The sequence below is a fragment of the Oryctolagus cuniculus genome, chromosome 8, assembly GCF_051225735.1.
Source record: "Oryctolagus cuniculus isolate XC-2025 breed Fujian yellow rabbit chromosome 8, ASM5122573v1, whole genome shotgun sequence".
NCBI classification, from domain to species: domain Eukaryota; kingdom Metazoa; phylum Chordata; class Mammalia; order Lagomorpha; family Leporidae; genus Oryctolagus; species Oryctolagus cuniculus.
This window is the reverse complement of record NC_142874.1, coordinates 95,154,535-95,170,245: the sequence shown is the minus strand read 5'-3', so window position 1 is coordinate 95,170,245 and position 15,711 is coordinate 95,154,535. Positions and strand designations below refer to the sequence as shown.

The 15,711-nt window shown below is 46.6% G+C and overlaps 1 long non-coding RNA gene across 2 annotated transcripts; it reads right to left on the bottom strand.

Moving 5' to 3' along the window:
• Positions 1-5,122: 5,122 nt before the first annotated feature.
• LOC149125094 (uncharacterized) lies at positions 5,123-12,605 on the bottom strand. Of its 2 annotated transcripts, none has more exons than XR_016212393.1 (2): positions 11,582-12,605; positions 5,123-5,361 (listed from the first exon to the last, which is right to left on the bottom strand). It is a non-coding gene; the product is annotated as an uncharacterized LOC149125094 (long non-coding RNA). The 2 variants fall into 2 exon arrangements; XR_016212394.1 differs by lacking the exon at positions 11,582-12,605 and adding an exon at positions 8,836-10,127.
• Between the last annotated feature and the right edge of the window lie 3,106 nt (positions 12,606-15,711).

The following is a 15,711-nucleotide window of genomic DNA, read 5'->3' as shown; positions in this document are numbered from 1 at the left end:
ATGTCGCTCCCCGTCTTCGTGGAGGAACGACACAGGACCCTGCGCTGTTCTTTCGTCTGCTCGGCCCTTCCCGGGTTTGCTGCTGGTTCTTCCCGGGTTGGCTGCTGGTCCTTCCCGGGTTGGCTGCTGGTCCTTCCCGGGTTGGCTACCGTCCCTTCCACCTCCGTGGAAGGGCGGTTCCCCCTGCCACATTCCCCACTTCCGCGGGGGAGCGGCACACCGCCGGCCGGCTCTCTCGGGGGCTGCACAGGTGTTCCTTCAGATGTTCCCCCTAGATGTTCCTCGTGCATGCCGTCTCTCTCCTCCTTTATAGTCCTCCTCCGCCAATCCCAACTCGGCTGCCCACACGCCGAGTATGCTGCTCTCCTCCAATCAGGAGCAGGATCAGCTCCTGGAGGTCATCACTCAAGTTGGCAAGAGGCAGCTGCGTAGAAGCTGTTTTCTTCTCTCCCAGCGCCATATTGTGGGAGAGCAGATGCATAGAATAAGTCTTAATTCCAGTAACTTAGTCCAGTCCGGGTTGCTCCCCACAAGGGGCAGAGATGGGCTCCCGGCACCTGGTGCCCACACTCAGGTCCTGGGAAGTGAGAGCCTGGAAGGAGATCAAGGCACAGAAGAGAGGACTCGGGATGCTTGAACATCACCGCACCCAGAGCCAGCCTCGGAGGTGCTGATGACAGTGAGCCCAGGAGAGAAGCTGCCCCACCCACTCTGTGAAATGATTTTTGCATCTTTAGCCTTAGCTGTATTCAGCTTCAAATTGGCTCCATTTTAGCCCACCAGCACATTGTCGTGAGTGACTCCCTTTATTGGCAATGAATTCTGACCAGTTTGACTGGGAAGTGTTGAAACATGCCAGGCGCCCATTGCTGGGCCTCTGGCTGCCTGTGACAGCATTTTCCCACCAGGGCCATGGCTGACTCAGGCCACCTTCAGGTGTCAACTGTTAATGACACTGGCTGCTTCACCAGGACTGCCGACTGCATCCTAAGTTGCATTATTTTCCTTCTCACTTTCCATTTCCTGCTTCCAAAGCAGTCCCTTAAAGACTTCTATGTACAAAAACATATGCACATACCAAACACATTAAATGTACACTTGTGGTTATCCCTGGACTGTAGGCATATTCGTTTCCATATTCATTTTAACAAATCACCAATAATACACTGACTTAAAACCAGTCAAACTCATTCTCCCAGAGTTCCGCCGTTAGGAAGTCCAAAAGAGGCCTCGCTGGGCTAATGTCACGATGTCAGCGGGCTGTGTTCCTCTCTGGAGGCTCTAAGGGAGAAGCCCTTGTCTGCTCTTGCTTGCTTGTGCAGGCTGCCTGCGTTCTATGGCTCAGGCCCTCTTTGTCTCTAAAGCCAGGAGGAGCAGCCAGGTCCTTCTGCTGCCCTCTCTCTGGGAGCTCTTCTGATTTCCTTTCCACCTTGAGGGGCTCCAGGATTTCACTGGACCCACCCAGATAGAAGACAGCAATGCCCCTGCCCTAAGGTAGCTGACTAGCAATCTGAGTTCCATTTATCCGCATCTTCAATTCCCCTCTGGCACTTGCCCTGACCCAGTCACAGGCTCAGGGAGTAGGAGGTAGACACCTGTGGTGGCCATCATTCTGCCTACCACAACAGGAGGATGGGTTACTTTTATTGTTTATTTTGCCTTGCATGTATTTTTTAAAGATTTTATCTATTTATTTGAGAGGCAGCGTTACAGAGAGAGAGGTCTTCCATCCGATGGTTTACTCCCCAATTGGCTGCAATGGCAGGAGCTGGGCTGATCCACAGCCAGGAGCCAGGAGCTTCTTCCAGGTCTTCCAGGTGGGTGCAGGGGTCCAAGGACTTGGGTCATCTTCCACTGCTATCCCAGGCAATAGCAGAGAGCTGGATCAGAAGTGGAGCAGCCAGGACACGAACAGGTGTCCATATGGGATGCTGGCACCACAGGAAGAGGAAGCTTAGCCTACTATGCCACAGCGCTGGCCCCACCTTACATGTATTTTAAATTTCTGTAAAAAAAATTGGTGATGCGCATAATTTTGTATAAATCAACTTACAAAAGAATATAACTTTCTTATTCATAATTTCCCTTTCAACATCCATCCGCCACTATGCCACCATCACTGCCCTCTATATTAAGGGGGAAGACAGTCAGTGACATTTTCTTTAGTTGGTTACCCCTGGGGCAGGCATTTGGCACAGCAGTTAAGATTCTAGGGGCTGCGCTGTGGCGCGGTGGGTTAATGCCCTGGCCTGAAGCGCCAGCATCCCATATGGGCACCAGTTCTAGTCCCTGCTGCTTCTCTTCCGATCCAGCTCTCTGCTATGGCCTGAGAAAGTAGTAGAAGATGGCCCAGGTCCTTGGGCTCCTGCACCCACGTGGGAGACCTGGAAGAAGCTCCTGGCTCCTGGCTTCAGATCAGTGCAGCTCGGCCATTGCACCATCTGGGGAGTGAACCAGTGGATGCAAGACCTCTCTCTCTCTGTGTCTCTACCTCTCTCTGTAACTCTATCTTTCAAATAAATAAAATAAATCTTTAAAAAAAAAAAGATTCTATTCGGGATGCCGGCGTACTGAAGTTCCTAAGTTCAAGACCCAACTCCACTTCCGATTCCAGCTTCCTGCCAGCCTGTACCCTGAGAGGCAGTAGGTGATGGCTCAGATATTTGGGTCTCTGCTGCCCATGTGGGAGAACTCGATTGAGTTCCTCGCCCCTAGCTTTGGTCTGATCCAGCCCCAGCTGTTGCAGGCATTTGAGGAGTGAACCAGCACATGGAAGATAGAGCTCTCTCTCTCTCTCTCTCTCTCTCTCTCTCTCCCTCCCCTTTTGAATAAATAAAAAACTATTTATTTAAGAAAGTTATTCTAGCTGGCTATTCTCAGCATCTGCCTCTCTCAACAGCCCCTTTATGTGTCCAGTCACCTTGGACTTGCTCATTGACTTTGTATCATTCCTTTTACTTCTGTGGTTGGGAGTGGGGCAATGTGCCTTTCTAAAATCTACTCCATCAGAGTTCCCACGGACTCTTTCTTGACAGCAGTTTGACCTATGTATGACATATACTCGCAGTCTCTGACACTTAGAAAAGAGAATTCTCTTCCCTGAGCCTGCCTCAGTGACAGTCACAGCTTACGCCTGGCATCTGTGACATTTCCAGCTGTTGTCGGAACCATTTTCAAGACGGAAAGGAGGCTCAGGGACATTAAGCATTTTGCCTGGTGGTCACACTGCTGATAAGTGACCAGGCTGGAATTCAAACTCCACGATCCATTCGCTTAAGCATTTTCCTATATTGACACCCTTGTATTTTCATATCTTCCTGTTCCAACATTTTTAAAAATATGTGACAACTTTTTCCATCTCTCATCATTCTGTCCAATTACCATTTCTTGAGAAATTTTCTATTAGAACAAGGTCAGAAAAGAAAGTACAGCCTAGCTTCTCTCCTGACTGATTCTCCAGGCACATAAAGGCTCTGAATTCCATTGGTAGTGACTGTTTTTGAAAGAATATTCATGTTGATTCTAAGAATTTGGTTTCCAGTCACTTTTGTGTTACTTATGGTTTCATTTATGAGCTTTTTTCAAGGTGGTTAAATCCTGTTCTATTAGGATCAAGACAAATATTATATTGTGAAATAAAATTCTTACACTGGTTTTGGGAAAGAAGAAAGAAAACCAACCTATAGTGTTTGGTTCTTAAGCCAGGAAGTAGGCAGTGCCTTTTCGACTGCCTTGTTCAACCTTGGCGCTAGAATTATGAGATGGTGATACTGTCCCTGTTTCACAGCTGAGAAATGAGACCTTGCAGAGAAACTCCATCTACCACTGATGGATGGCAGGCTTTGATCCACCGCTGTTTTCACACTTTCAAAACTTAATCCTTAGAACAACTATGTGAGCTTTTTTTTTTTCTCTCTAACTTAACTTCCATTTATAGAAGAAAGAAACACAAGCTTCAGGAGGTTGACTTCCCTAAGATCATATAGCAAAGCCGCTTTATGGGATTTCAAAGACTTTTTTGCTTTTTCTGTACCACACCGGGATCTTGGCTCTAGCTTGGATAGAAATCTGTTAATCTTATTTTCTTTAATCTTTCTCTTCTGAATTTCTCTAAATCATGGTAAATTCAAATGCCTACAGGGCCCAGGCAGGTAACAAAAAGAGAAGGAGACAAGCCGATGGTCAGGAACACTGTGTACATCCAATGGACATGACCGCTAACACTCAGCCTCAGCATCCAAGGTGCACGTGCACACAGCTCAACGACGATCCAGTTCACGTCCTTTGTCACTCTCTGTATTTTAATTTTGTACCTAAAAATGCTTTTCTGAGAGGTAGGCATTTACCATAGCAATTGAGCCAGTGGTAAACCTGCATCTCATGCCAGAGTGCCTGGGTTCTCCTCCCAATTCCAGCTTCCTGCTAATGTGTAAGCTAAGAGTCAGCAGGGGATGGCTCAAGTACTTAGCTCCCTGTCTGTCACCTTCATGAGAGACCTGGAGGGAGGAGTTTGGGATTTGGCCTGGCCCAGCCCCAGCTTTTGTGGGCATTTGGAGAGTAAACCAGGAGATGTAAGATCTCTCTCTCTCTCTCCCCTACCCCCTCTCACCCTTTACCATTCTCCCTCTCTCTCCTGAAATAAATAAAACAAATTTTTACAATTTTTTTGATACTCTACTGAGGCATCCCTAGGGAGACCATGATTGTGTGGCTATGTGTATACCCAAAAAAACGAAGGCTTTGAAACCCAGCATTCAAGCCTGGGTGAGACCAACAGGGTATTCAGGACCTGTGGGGACCCAGTGTGTGATTTCCATCCATGCGGCTCCGCCAGCCCTGAGTTCTAGATCTTCAGAGTTTTCTCCATCAGCTGGAAAGCCACACATCTGTCCCGCGTCTGCTAGGTGTTCAGTGATGGTGCTAACTCAGCCCTGCCCTCTGGGGCTCCAGTCCAGGCCTCAGCTCCCGATGCTCCTCTGTCTTATTCCTTGTAACGCTTTGCTTCAGTCTTTGTCTCACGGAATCTCGTTCCCTTATTTCCTACACTGCTGTTTAAAGAAACATTTTGTCTTCATATTATTTACAATTTTTAAAATTACCTTTATCACACAGGTAATATGAATTTTCTTTTTTATTGAATATTTATTTATTTATTTGAAAGTCAGAGTTGCACAGAGAGAGGAGAGGCAGAGAGATAGAGAGGTCTTCCATCCGCTGGTTCACTCCCCAATTGGCCGCAGTGGTCGGAGCTGCACCAATCCGAAGACAGGAACCAGCAGCTTCTTCTGGATCTCACATGCTGGTGCAGGAGCCCAAGGACTTGGGTCATCTTCCACTGCTTTCCCAGGCCTTAGCAGAGAGCTGGATGGGAAGTGGAGCAACCAGGACCTGAACCTGTGCCCATATGGGATGCTGGAACTGCAGGCGGTAGTTTTACCCACTACACCACAGCACCGGCCCCAGTAATATGAATTTTCAGAGAAATCAAAAAGAACTGCTGTCTGAACTACATCCATTAGGATCTCATGCATTTTTTAAAAGATTTATTTTATTTATTTGAAAGAGTTACAGAAAGAGGTAGAGACAGAGAGAGAGGTCTTCCATCTGCTAGTTCACTCCCCAGATGGTTGCAACGGCCAGAGCCAGGAGCCAGGAGCTTCTCCGGGGTCTACCACGCGGGTGCAGGGGCCCAGGGACCTGGGCCATCCTCTACTGCTTTCCCAGGCCATAGCAGAGAGCTGGATCAGAAGAGGAGCAGCCAGGACTAGAACCGGTGTCCATATGGGATGCCAGCACTTCAGGCCAGGGCTTTAACCCACTGCACCACAGCTCCAGCCCCAGGATCTCATGCATTTAACCTTGATGGTCTGGCCGGCGCCGCGGCTCACTAGGCTAATCCTCCGCCTAGCGGCGCCGGCACACCGGGTTCTAGTCCCAGTCGGGGCGCCGGATTCTGTCCCGGTTGCCCCTCTTCCAGGCCAGCCCTCTGCTGTGGCCAGGGAGTGCAGTGGAGGATGGCCCAGGTGCTTGGGCCCTGCACCCCATGGGAGACCAGGAAAAGCACCTGGCTCCTGGCTCCTGCCATCGGATCAGCACGGTGCGCCGGCCGCGGCGGCCATTGGAGGGTGAACCAACGGCAAAAGGAAGACCTTTCTCTCTCTGTCTCTCTCTCTCACTGTCCACTCTGCCTGTCAAAAAAAATAATAATAATAAAAAATAAAAAATAACCTTGACGGTCATCACCCTCAGAATGTGGCAGCAAAGGGCAGCCAGCCTGCACTCACATCACCCCCTTTGGTTCACGCCTCAAGGCGCTTGTGCACTCATGCTTTCTCTCACTTTCTCTCTCAAATAAATGAATTTCTTTTTAAAAATTAAAGTAGCAGGTGTTTTGCTTAGTATTTCAAATAAAAAACAGATTAACAAGAGAAAAGCTAACAGGGGTTTATTCTTTAAAAAAAATTGTATTTATGGGGCTGGCATTGTGGCTTAGCAGGTAAAACCACCACCTGTGATGCTAGCATCCATATGGCTACTGGTTCATATCCTGGCTGCTCCACTTCCAGTCCAGCTCTCTGCTAATGTGTCTGGGAAAGCAGTGGATGATGGTGCAAGTGCTCCACCCATATGGGAGACCTGGAAGAAGCTCCTGTCTCCTGATTTCCACCTAGCTCAACCATGGCCATTGTGACCACTTGAGGAGTGAACCAGTAGGTGGAAGACCTCTTTCTCTGTCTGTCTCTCCTCTCTGTCACACACTTTTTTAAAAAATGATTTATTTATTTATCAAAGATTTATTTATTTATTTGAAGGCAGAGGTACAGAGAGAGGTCTTCCATCTGCTGATTCACTCCCCAAATGGCCAAAATGGCTGGAGCTGGGCCAATTAGAAGCCAGGAGCTTCTTCTGGGTTTCCCACATGGGTGCAGGGTCCCAAGCACTTAGGCCATCGTCTGCTGTTTTTCTAGGTGCATTAGCAGAGAGCTGGATTGGAAGTGGAACAGCAAGGGCTTGAAGAGGCACTCTGCTATGGGATGCCAATGTTGCAAGCAGCAGTTTAATGCACTACACCACAACGCCAGCCCCCAGGAAGTTTAGTAGAGTGAATCACATGTATACAAGGGAGCAATCAGAAACGAACCATTCCAAAGGACACTTGGAACTTGAGCTTGCACAGTATTTTAGTGGCCTACCCCTATAGGTTTAATATACTTATAGGGGGAGGAAATTTGGACACAGACACACACACAGGGAAGATAGCATAGAGACATGTGGAGAACTCTGCTGTCTGCAAGCCGAGGAGAGAGGCCTGGAAGTAATCCTTTCCTCGTGGCCCTCAGTAGGAACCAACCACGCCGAAACCTTGATCTTGAACTTCTCTGCCTCCAGAACCGGAAAAGAATACATTTCTGCTGGCTAAGCCACCCAGCCTATCACAGCTGCCCAAGCAAATGGACACACCCCCAGATAAGGTTACATGATGTGGCCATAAATTTAGCAGTTCATATTCAAGCCAATAAAGACATCTCACAACAATACTTAAACAACAACTTATTAATAAAGACAATCAAAGGAAAGCGTAAAGAGAAAGCTTTGTTACCAGCTGGGACAGCACTGGGGAATCCTGAAGACAGCGTTCCAGGGCCGACTGGGAAAAGTTGCAACAGGAAATCCCTCCTCATAGGTGGGATCCCAATGTGTATGAAATCCGGGGGGAACTTAAATACTATTTCATATCAAACCGACTTGTTTAATTATTTAGCTACATCCATAAGTGACTTGGCTCTGGCCAGGTTCCAACAGCGACCACGTGGGCAAAAACTGTTTGATCAACAGCACAGTTTCCATAGGGAGAAAGGCCAGTTCTCTCAGTTCTCACAGGGAACTGCAGAGTCTCTCTCTCTCTCTCTCTCTCTCTCTCACACACACACACACAAACACACACACATTAATCTCAACTGACAAGGTCACACTGCAGCCATAAACATGAAGGAATTTTAAAAACTACTTTACTGGGGCCTGCGCTGTGGTGTAGCGGGTAAGGCTGCTGCCTGCAGTGCCAGCAACCCATGTGGATGCCGGTTGAAGTCCCGGCTGCTCCACTTCCTATCCTACTCTCTGCTGTGGCCTGAGAAAGCAGTAGAGGATGGCCCAAGTCCTTGGGCCCCTGCACCCACATGGGAGACCTGGAAGAAGCTCCTAGCTCCTGGCTTTGGATCGGCACAGCTCCAGACCTACCTCTCCTCTCTCTGTGTAACTGACTTTCAAATAAATAAATAAATATTTTTCAAAAAATTTCTTTACTGAAAAAGAGCTTATTTGGATTGAGAGAACCTTCTCTCCCCAACTGCTGCCTTCTTAAAAAAAAAAAAAAATTTGCTCTGGCCAGCACTCATCTCTCGTGAACTGGCTATCCAAGTGGCAAGCACCAAGGGTCTGATTATTTGTCCAGTAACAGCATTGGTGAGCTTGCCCACGAGTCTGGAGTGTACTCTTCAAGTGGCCTAACCCCTTTCCCATTAGGAAGGAGGGCAATGGCCACCTGTACCCCCCCCCCCCCAGAGCTGCTTGCGGTGCGTTACCACTGTGGCTGGGACTCCAGAGACAGCCCAGCAGCTGCTGAGTGCCCTTTCTCCCAGGGCCTCTCCCTTCTCTTCCTGCTGTGGCTCTGGCTACCTACGAGCACCTTGATGGGACAAGGAAATGGTATTTTGTGGGGCGTCAATGACTCCCATTCGTGTAAGAAGTCAACAGCTCTGACACTGGGTCCCCGCCACCTAACGGATGTCTCCCTCTCATCCTCCTCCGGAGAAACAGACTCGAGTATACACTGACCGGAGAGGAAGTAAAGAAGATATGTATGCAGTGCTTGAGCGGAATCAGCGGCGAGGTTCAAACTGGTGTCGCAGACTTTGTTGGATTCATGGATATGTGTGAGGCGGAACGAACATCAGCATCAGGAAGACAGCTTCTTTAGTGTAACCTGATAATCTTCGCCTTTTTAAACTGAGGACTAGCTGTACATACCTGCGGGGTACCACGCGATCATTTGATGAGCGTTAATTCTGGAACTGTCAAATCAGAATGATTCATATTCCTCACCTCATATACTGTAGATGCATATAGATCACTGCAAAGCTACAGTAAAGCATCTAGTACGAGAGGAGACAGAAGCTCCTATGCCTGGTAGACCAGGAGGGTGCTTAGAAGGGACTGAGAGTGCAGTCCACATTCAGACTGGAGTTTCTACGGTCCCACATTTCTTCTCCCCGCCTCTGTTTTCTGGGGAAGTACAGACGGCTGGTACCTGGATGCGGAAGACCCCTAAACAGACCCCTTTGGACAACACTGGCCATCGAGAGTCTTATCTACTGGAGAAGCAAATGACTCCTTCAGTCCAGTGATTGGAACCTTGAGAGGCCATCTGGATCAGTGCAAGTCAGTGGACTCCTTTTGATGATGGCCGGGCAAGGACACCGAGGGCTAAGGGAGACAGACAAGAAAGAGGCTGGGTCCCGCTTCCAGGATTTATTTCTTTGTTCCATTGCACAAAAATTTATTTTCTTTAAAGATTCTTGTTTTCTTTGGCCCCTCTTACCCCATAGGCTAACATCTACCTGACTGCCTTAGCAATACTGGGCATTTGCTGTCCCACTGCCACCAAGCACTGACTCCTGCCTCAGCGTCTTTCACCTTCAGTATTCTTCGCCAAGATAGTCCATCAGCTGTCTCTTCTCCCTTCCTCCTGCTTTGCTCAGGTGCTAGCTTTTCAGCGAGACCCTCCTTGAGCATTTTGATCAAATGTATAATGCCTTGGACCTTTTTTCTATCCACTTTGCCTGCCTTTTTATGAGCCTTATACCCATTTTACTATCTTATACAGGGTATACTTTATGTATCTTTATAAAACCTACTTATCATTTATTTATTTTATATATTTTATTTGAAAGGTGGGGTAAGTGGAAATCTTTCATCTGTTGGTTCACTCTCCCAGTGCCCACAACAGCCAGAGCTGGACCAGGCTGAAGCTACAAGCCCAAATTCAATCTGGGTCTCCCTCATTAGGGACCCAAGTATTTGGACCATCATCTGCTGCAACCCAGTGTGCACATTAGCAGGGAGCTGGAACAGAAGTGGAGCCTGGACTTGAATTAGGCACCGTAATACTGGAAGTGGGTGGCGGCCCAAGTGGCATTGTAACTACTGCACCAAATGCTCACCCTCTTATATCTTTTAATATTTCTTTCATTCTGTTAGAATACAAGTTCCACTGAGAGCAAGGATTTCTTTCTTTTAGAATTTTATTCACTCCTTTATCTCCAGTGCCTGAAACACGATCGGTGCTCAATAACTATTTCTTGAGTGAATAAGTGGATTGCAGAAATACCTGACACAGAACTCTTCCCTCTTCCCACATGAAAAGCCCTGGTGATACTAACCTCATCCTTCCCTAGCTGTAGGTTTACAACACTGTCATCTAAAACTTTGCTGGCTGGTTTGACTGGTGCCCTTAACTGAGCACATTTAATTATGACAGGATATCATTTAAAAACCCCAGTCAGTTTGGAAAGAGAATAAGAAGTCTTTCTTCTTCATACCTGCCAATGGCTCTTTTAGTCATCCCTTTTGCCTGACAAAATCAATCTAATATAAAGTAAATCGGATTTTTTGCTGATCCAAATTTCCCCCACAACCGTTTGCAAGATTTCTTCCAGCAATAAAATTCTATCATTCCATATATCCGTCTTTACTGCATAGAATTTGAACAACCGTGTCCCTTGGTTTTGTCCCTATTGAATTAACATTGGAATTTATCAGTGCCTTGCTGAAGCAAATGTGCAATGTCTGCTTTCTCAGCAAAGCTACAGACGCACGCTTTCTATGTGAAAACAATCTAAGCAATTCAAAAACCATAACATTCTTTAATGGAATGCTAAAGACAAATACTAGCAGATTTCTTCCTTTCCAAAGATTGAACCATATTCTAAAATTGACCAAAGTGAGAAATCTTGCTTTTAAGAAATACATATGTGGCCTGGAGTACTCTCAGGTTGATTTGGGGGCAAGTCATAGTTGCCAACCCACTCTGTTTCAGTAAGTCCCCAGCAAGCCCCCCAGTGAATCCTGTCCTTTGTGAAGGATTTTTCTGGCTGCTGAAGCCATCTCCAAACTATTCCGTGGAGATCCAATGGACACTCTCACACTGGGTTAGTAACTGCACACAAATTATTTAAAATGTCATTGATGGAGGATTCCTTATGGGACATTTTCGGTCTTTTAAGGAAGTCTAATTTTAAGCATCAATTCAGTCTGCTTTTTGTTACAAAAGGAAATGTAGGAATCAGGGGGCACTAAGCGATGGCTCCCATAGTGGAAATCTGAGTTACCTTAAATTCTTCCACTAGATTTCAATGGCTTACAATCAGCCAAGAAGTATTTCCAAGTGGGGTCACAGAGGGAGGCAAAAGAGATTATAATCCCAGCCCTGAAAATGCTTGCCTTCAGCCCAGGAAGATCAAATTAACATCTTCAGAAAAGTAACAGGCAGGTGTTTGGCCTAGCAGGGAAGAGGTCCACCTACCTTATCAGAGTGCCTGGGTTCAATGACTCCAGCTTCCTGCCAAGGCAGACCTGGGGCACACCAGTGATGACTCAAGACATTTTGTTCCTGCTGCCCACAGGGGAGACCTGGATGGAGTTCCCAAATCCTGGTTTTGATGCGGGCCGGCACAGGCATTTGAGGACTGAGTCAGCGAATGTGATGATCTCTCTCCTCCTCTCTCTCTCAAATAAATTTAAATAGTGTTTTCCAAAGTGACAGGCCAAAGAATGTAAATTAGTTGGTACTGATGCGAAGTGCAGAAGCAGTTCAGAGAAAGGAGAGCTATGAGGTCTGCATAAGTCAAGGAAGGCCTTGAGAAAAGAGAGCCATGTCCCAGGCTAACTCTAAGGCCAACTAGGATTAGGGAGGACTGGGTAAGGAGGAACAGCACGAGACGAAGCATGAGCACGTTCCTGAGGAACTCTGCATGGAGGGTGGGAACGTCCAGCCGCCAGCCTTTTCCTGCCTTCTTCCAAAGTGCACAGTTGCCTGGCCCCAGGGGGCTCTGGGAGCACCCCACACCTGCAATGCATATTCAGTGAGAGACTATGTTGAAGCCTATTTGGAGGGTAGTGATGAGCAGCGCCTTGGTTGCTCCATTTCATTTTAAAGAAAATCAATGGGCAAATGTCAGACTCAAATAGATCCCTCAAGAAGGATAATTTTAGTTGGCTGTGGGGGCCTGAAATGCTGCTTGGGCACGTACGAGCACACTGCTATCAGTTACCTCTGGTTGCTGAAGAAGAGCAGGTGTCTAAACAAAGCTGCTGCTAGTCAAACAGAATTGCAGTGAGTGTGCTCCCGCACGGCCCTCGGGATTAGGGAGCGTGCTGCCAGCCCGAGCCGCCTTCCTCACAGGTGGCTTTTGAGGACACCTGCACTTAATTAAGTGTCTGAGGTCAATGGCTGCATCTGAGCTTGGCATTCTGTCCTGGAAAGATCCCAGAACTCTAACAGCACAAGACTGTTGAGCTTCGAACCTGGGAAAAGTAACTCCCGACCGTTTGTCCCAGGTTCTGGGGACTTCTGGAACCTTCCTGGATCTCTCTGAGCTCCAGGGCAGCTCTAAGTATGTGAAGCCATGATGCAGCTTGCCGTTTCTTTAGTGTTACCTTTTCTATTTGTCCAAACCTGTTGAGTGAGCACTTACTCTGCGCAGGGCGTTCTGGCAAATGTGTGAGGGAAGATAAGAAATACAAAGACAATTCGTGCCCTTAGAGAGTGCAAAAATCTTCTCCAGCAGTGAAACATAAGAAAGACAAACTAAGCAGGCTGTATTAGCCAGCTTTTTGTGACTTTACTAACATATATGAGAGGAGTTTCTGGGGAAGTAATAGGTCATTCTGGTTTACAGTTTGGAGGTCAAGTTCAGGATCAGGCAGCTCCCTTAGTCTGACATCTGGGGGAGTCTGACTGTGGATGGTTGCATGGTGAGTGCAGGGGTAGACACAGCAAGACAGGCAGCCCACCTGGCTTGTACAACCAGCACCTTGGAAGAACTACCTTCTGAGGACACGCCCCCAGTGACCTAAAGACCTCCTACCAGGTCCACAGCTCAGACTCTCCAGGTCTCCATCTTTAACCCATCAACCATTAATACATGACATAGGGTTTCAGTGTCTCCCCAAGTTTGGAGAGCCAAGTCCCATGACAGAGTAATTCTGAGGCCATTGGAGAGAAAACGAATATGCTAAGGTAAGGCAGGGGTGCAGTGATGAATTGAGAGCAAGTTTGGAACAACAGACAATATTCTTCCAGATTGGCTGGGAAAAGAAAGAGTCCATGACAACCGAAGAGTGTGATTACATAAAGGCACAGTAATACTCAAATGCCTGATGTATTTGGATAACTATGAGAAGTCCAGTGCATCTGGAGAGAAAAATATCCTTCAAAAAAGAAAAGTAGATTGAAGCTAGATGACAAGGAACCTGAGAGCCAGACCAAGGATATACACTTTTTTTTTTCTATATTTAAGAAATAAAATGTGCCTCCAAGTTTTGAGCAAGTGGCTGTAATCTGACCCTGCAGGTATGTGAATTAGGAACAGGAGATTTTTTTCACAAAGGCCAATTAAGACCAGAAATCATCATGTTCTTAGAGTGAGAAGCAGGAGGCTTGGCCTGGTCCAAAAAGAGAAACAAGGAGAATGGTTACCAAGAGGCAGATTCTGTGTGTGGCCCACAAGAGAGAAAGGAGAGGATAGCTGCAGAGTGTTTCGTCTTGGGTTGTGTTTGCAAACCACTCCTCATGCCCTTCCCGTGGACACCCAACTCAGACTCCAGACCTATTTCTTTTCACAAACAAAGAAATGTATGGTAGCAGGTCTTAGGTCTGCCCAGATAAGAATTAGCTATTAGTTGATTGGGACTAATTGGGGCCAGCATTGTGGTGCAGCAGGTTAAGCCACTGCCTGCAACACCAGCATCCCATATGCACCATTTCCATCCTGGCTGCTCCACTTCCAATCCAGCTCACTGCTCATGCACCTGGGAAAAGCAGAGGATGGTTAAATGCTTGGACCCCTGTTCCCACGTGGAAAACTCAGATGAAACTCCTGGCTCCTGGCCATTACAGCCATTTGGAGAGTGAACCAGCAGATGGAAGATCTCCCTCTCTTTCTCTCTCTCTCTCTCTCTCTGTATATATATAAAATTTATAATTTCTATGTAATTTATATATAAATATATATATTTCTGTCTCTCTTGCTTTGTAACTATGCCTTTCAAATAAATATTTTTAAGAGACTAGTTGGTTAAAGACTGGTAGAGAATAGAGAATCTGACTTCGACGGAGGCTAAAAATTCTATCAAATGAGGAGGAGGAGACAGCACCAGAAATGACTCATGGAGAGAGACATTGAGGAGCACATGCCATCCTGGGCTGCTTGGTGGCCATTGCTATAGAGCTCGCCCAGCAGTAACTAGAAATGCTCACTGGATGTCTCTCACAACCTCTGTCAACAGAAGTGACAACTGGGGCATATTTCAGATGTCAGTGAACACTTAGGGTAATGTTTTGTTTATTTGGGGTCATTTGTTTGGAAAACTCACCATTGTGGGAAGCTAAGCCACCTAGTTCTAGTGAATCTTCCAACTTGGAGACTGAAAGATGGAAAATATTCTCAGGAATCAAATCTCTTTGAGAAAACAGAGCAGTGTGTTGAGGCAGATGTTGCATATAGCTAGGCAAGCCAGCCATCAGCTTTTGTCCTGGGGAGGGAGAGGAAGAACCAGGCCTTGGATCTGATGGCATAGGATAAAATTAATTTGTTTTAATTTCAGCTACTAAGGTTCTTAATCATACAAGCAGTTGCCTCTGATATATCATAATGAGTTATTCCTTTCTTGTGTCCAGTCCTAAAATATCCTCTTTCTCAGTTATTCTAATGAGGGGACCTCACTTGTGACCCTGGGGAGTTCCAAAGAGGTGTGTCCCCAAGAGCACACCTGAGCCCAGGGCAGCCTACATGACTAGCCTCAGGGCTAAGAAGGAGCAGCCAGCGCTCTGACCAAGAATGCCCAAGAGTAACTAGCAATAAATAGCTAATTAGAATATGTGCAAGAGCTTCAAACTCTCTGAAAGCAAAGTCAATGCCCATGCACTTCCACAATAATCGTGAAAGTGCCTATTGGTTGAAAGTTTTTAAAAGATTCAGCTCAGTGGAATTAACACTTGTAAGTGATGTGGCCTGGCATCGAGACAATTGTCTTGAACAAGTCAGGTAACAGCATTTGCTGCATCTAAGGCATTTTTTGGTAAAACATTCTTGAGTGATAAAAACAAAAGTATAAGGCAGATATGATACCGCAAATGTTAATTTCTGATAAGTTCGTTCACAGTGACACTTTGGCAGTGCATTGAGCCAGCTGACATTTTATAAAGATACTCCACACCTGCAAAGGAGTTTCACAGCCCAGAATTCCAGAACAATTCTAAGTATGTGTGTGTGACAGTGTGTATGTGCGTGTGTGTGTATGTGTGTGTGTGAGTGTGTGTGTGTGTGTGTGTGTGGTGTTTGCCTGTACTTAGAGCAGAGAATTTGCATAAGTTTACCCTGTAGGAGACCATCTTAACTCCCTTCCAAAAAAAAAACCACAGTTCTCAGTAAC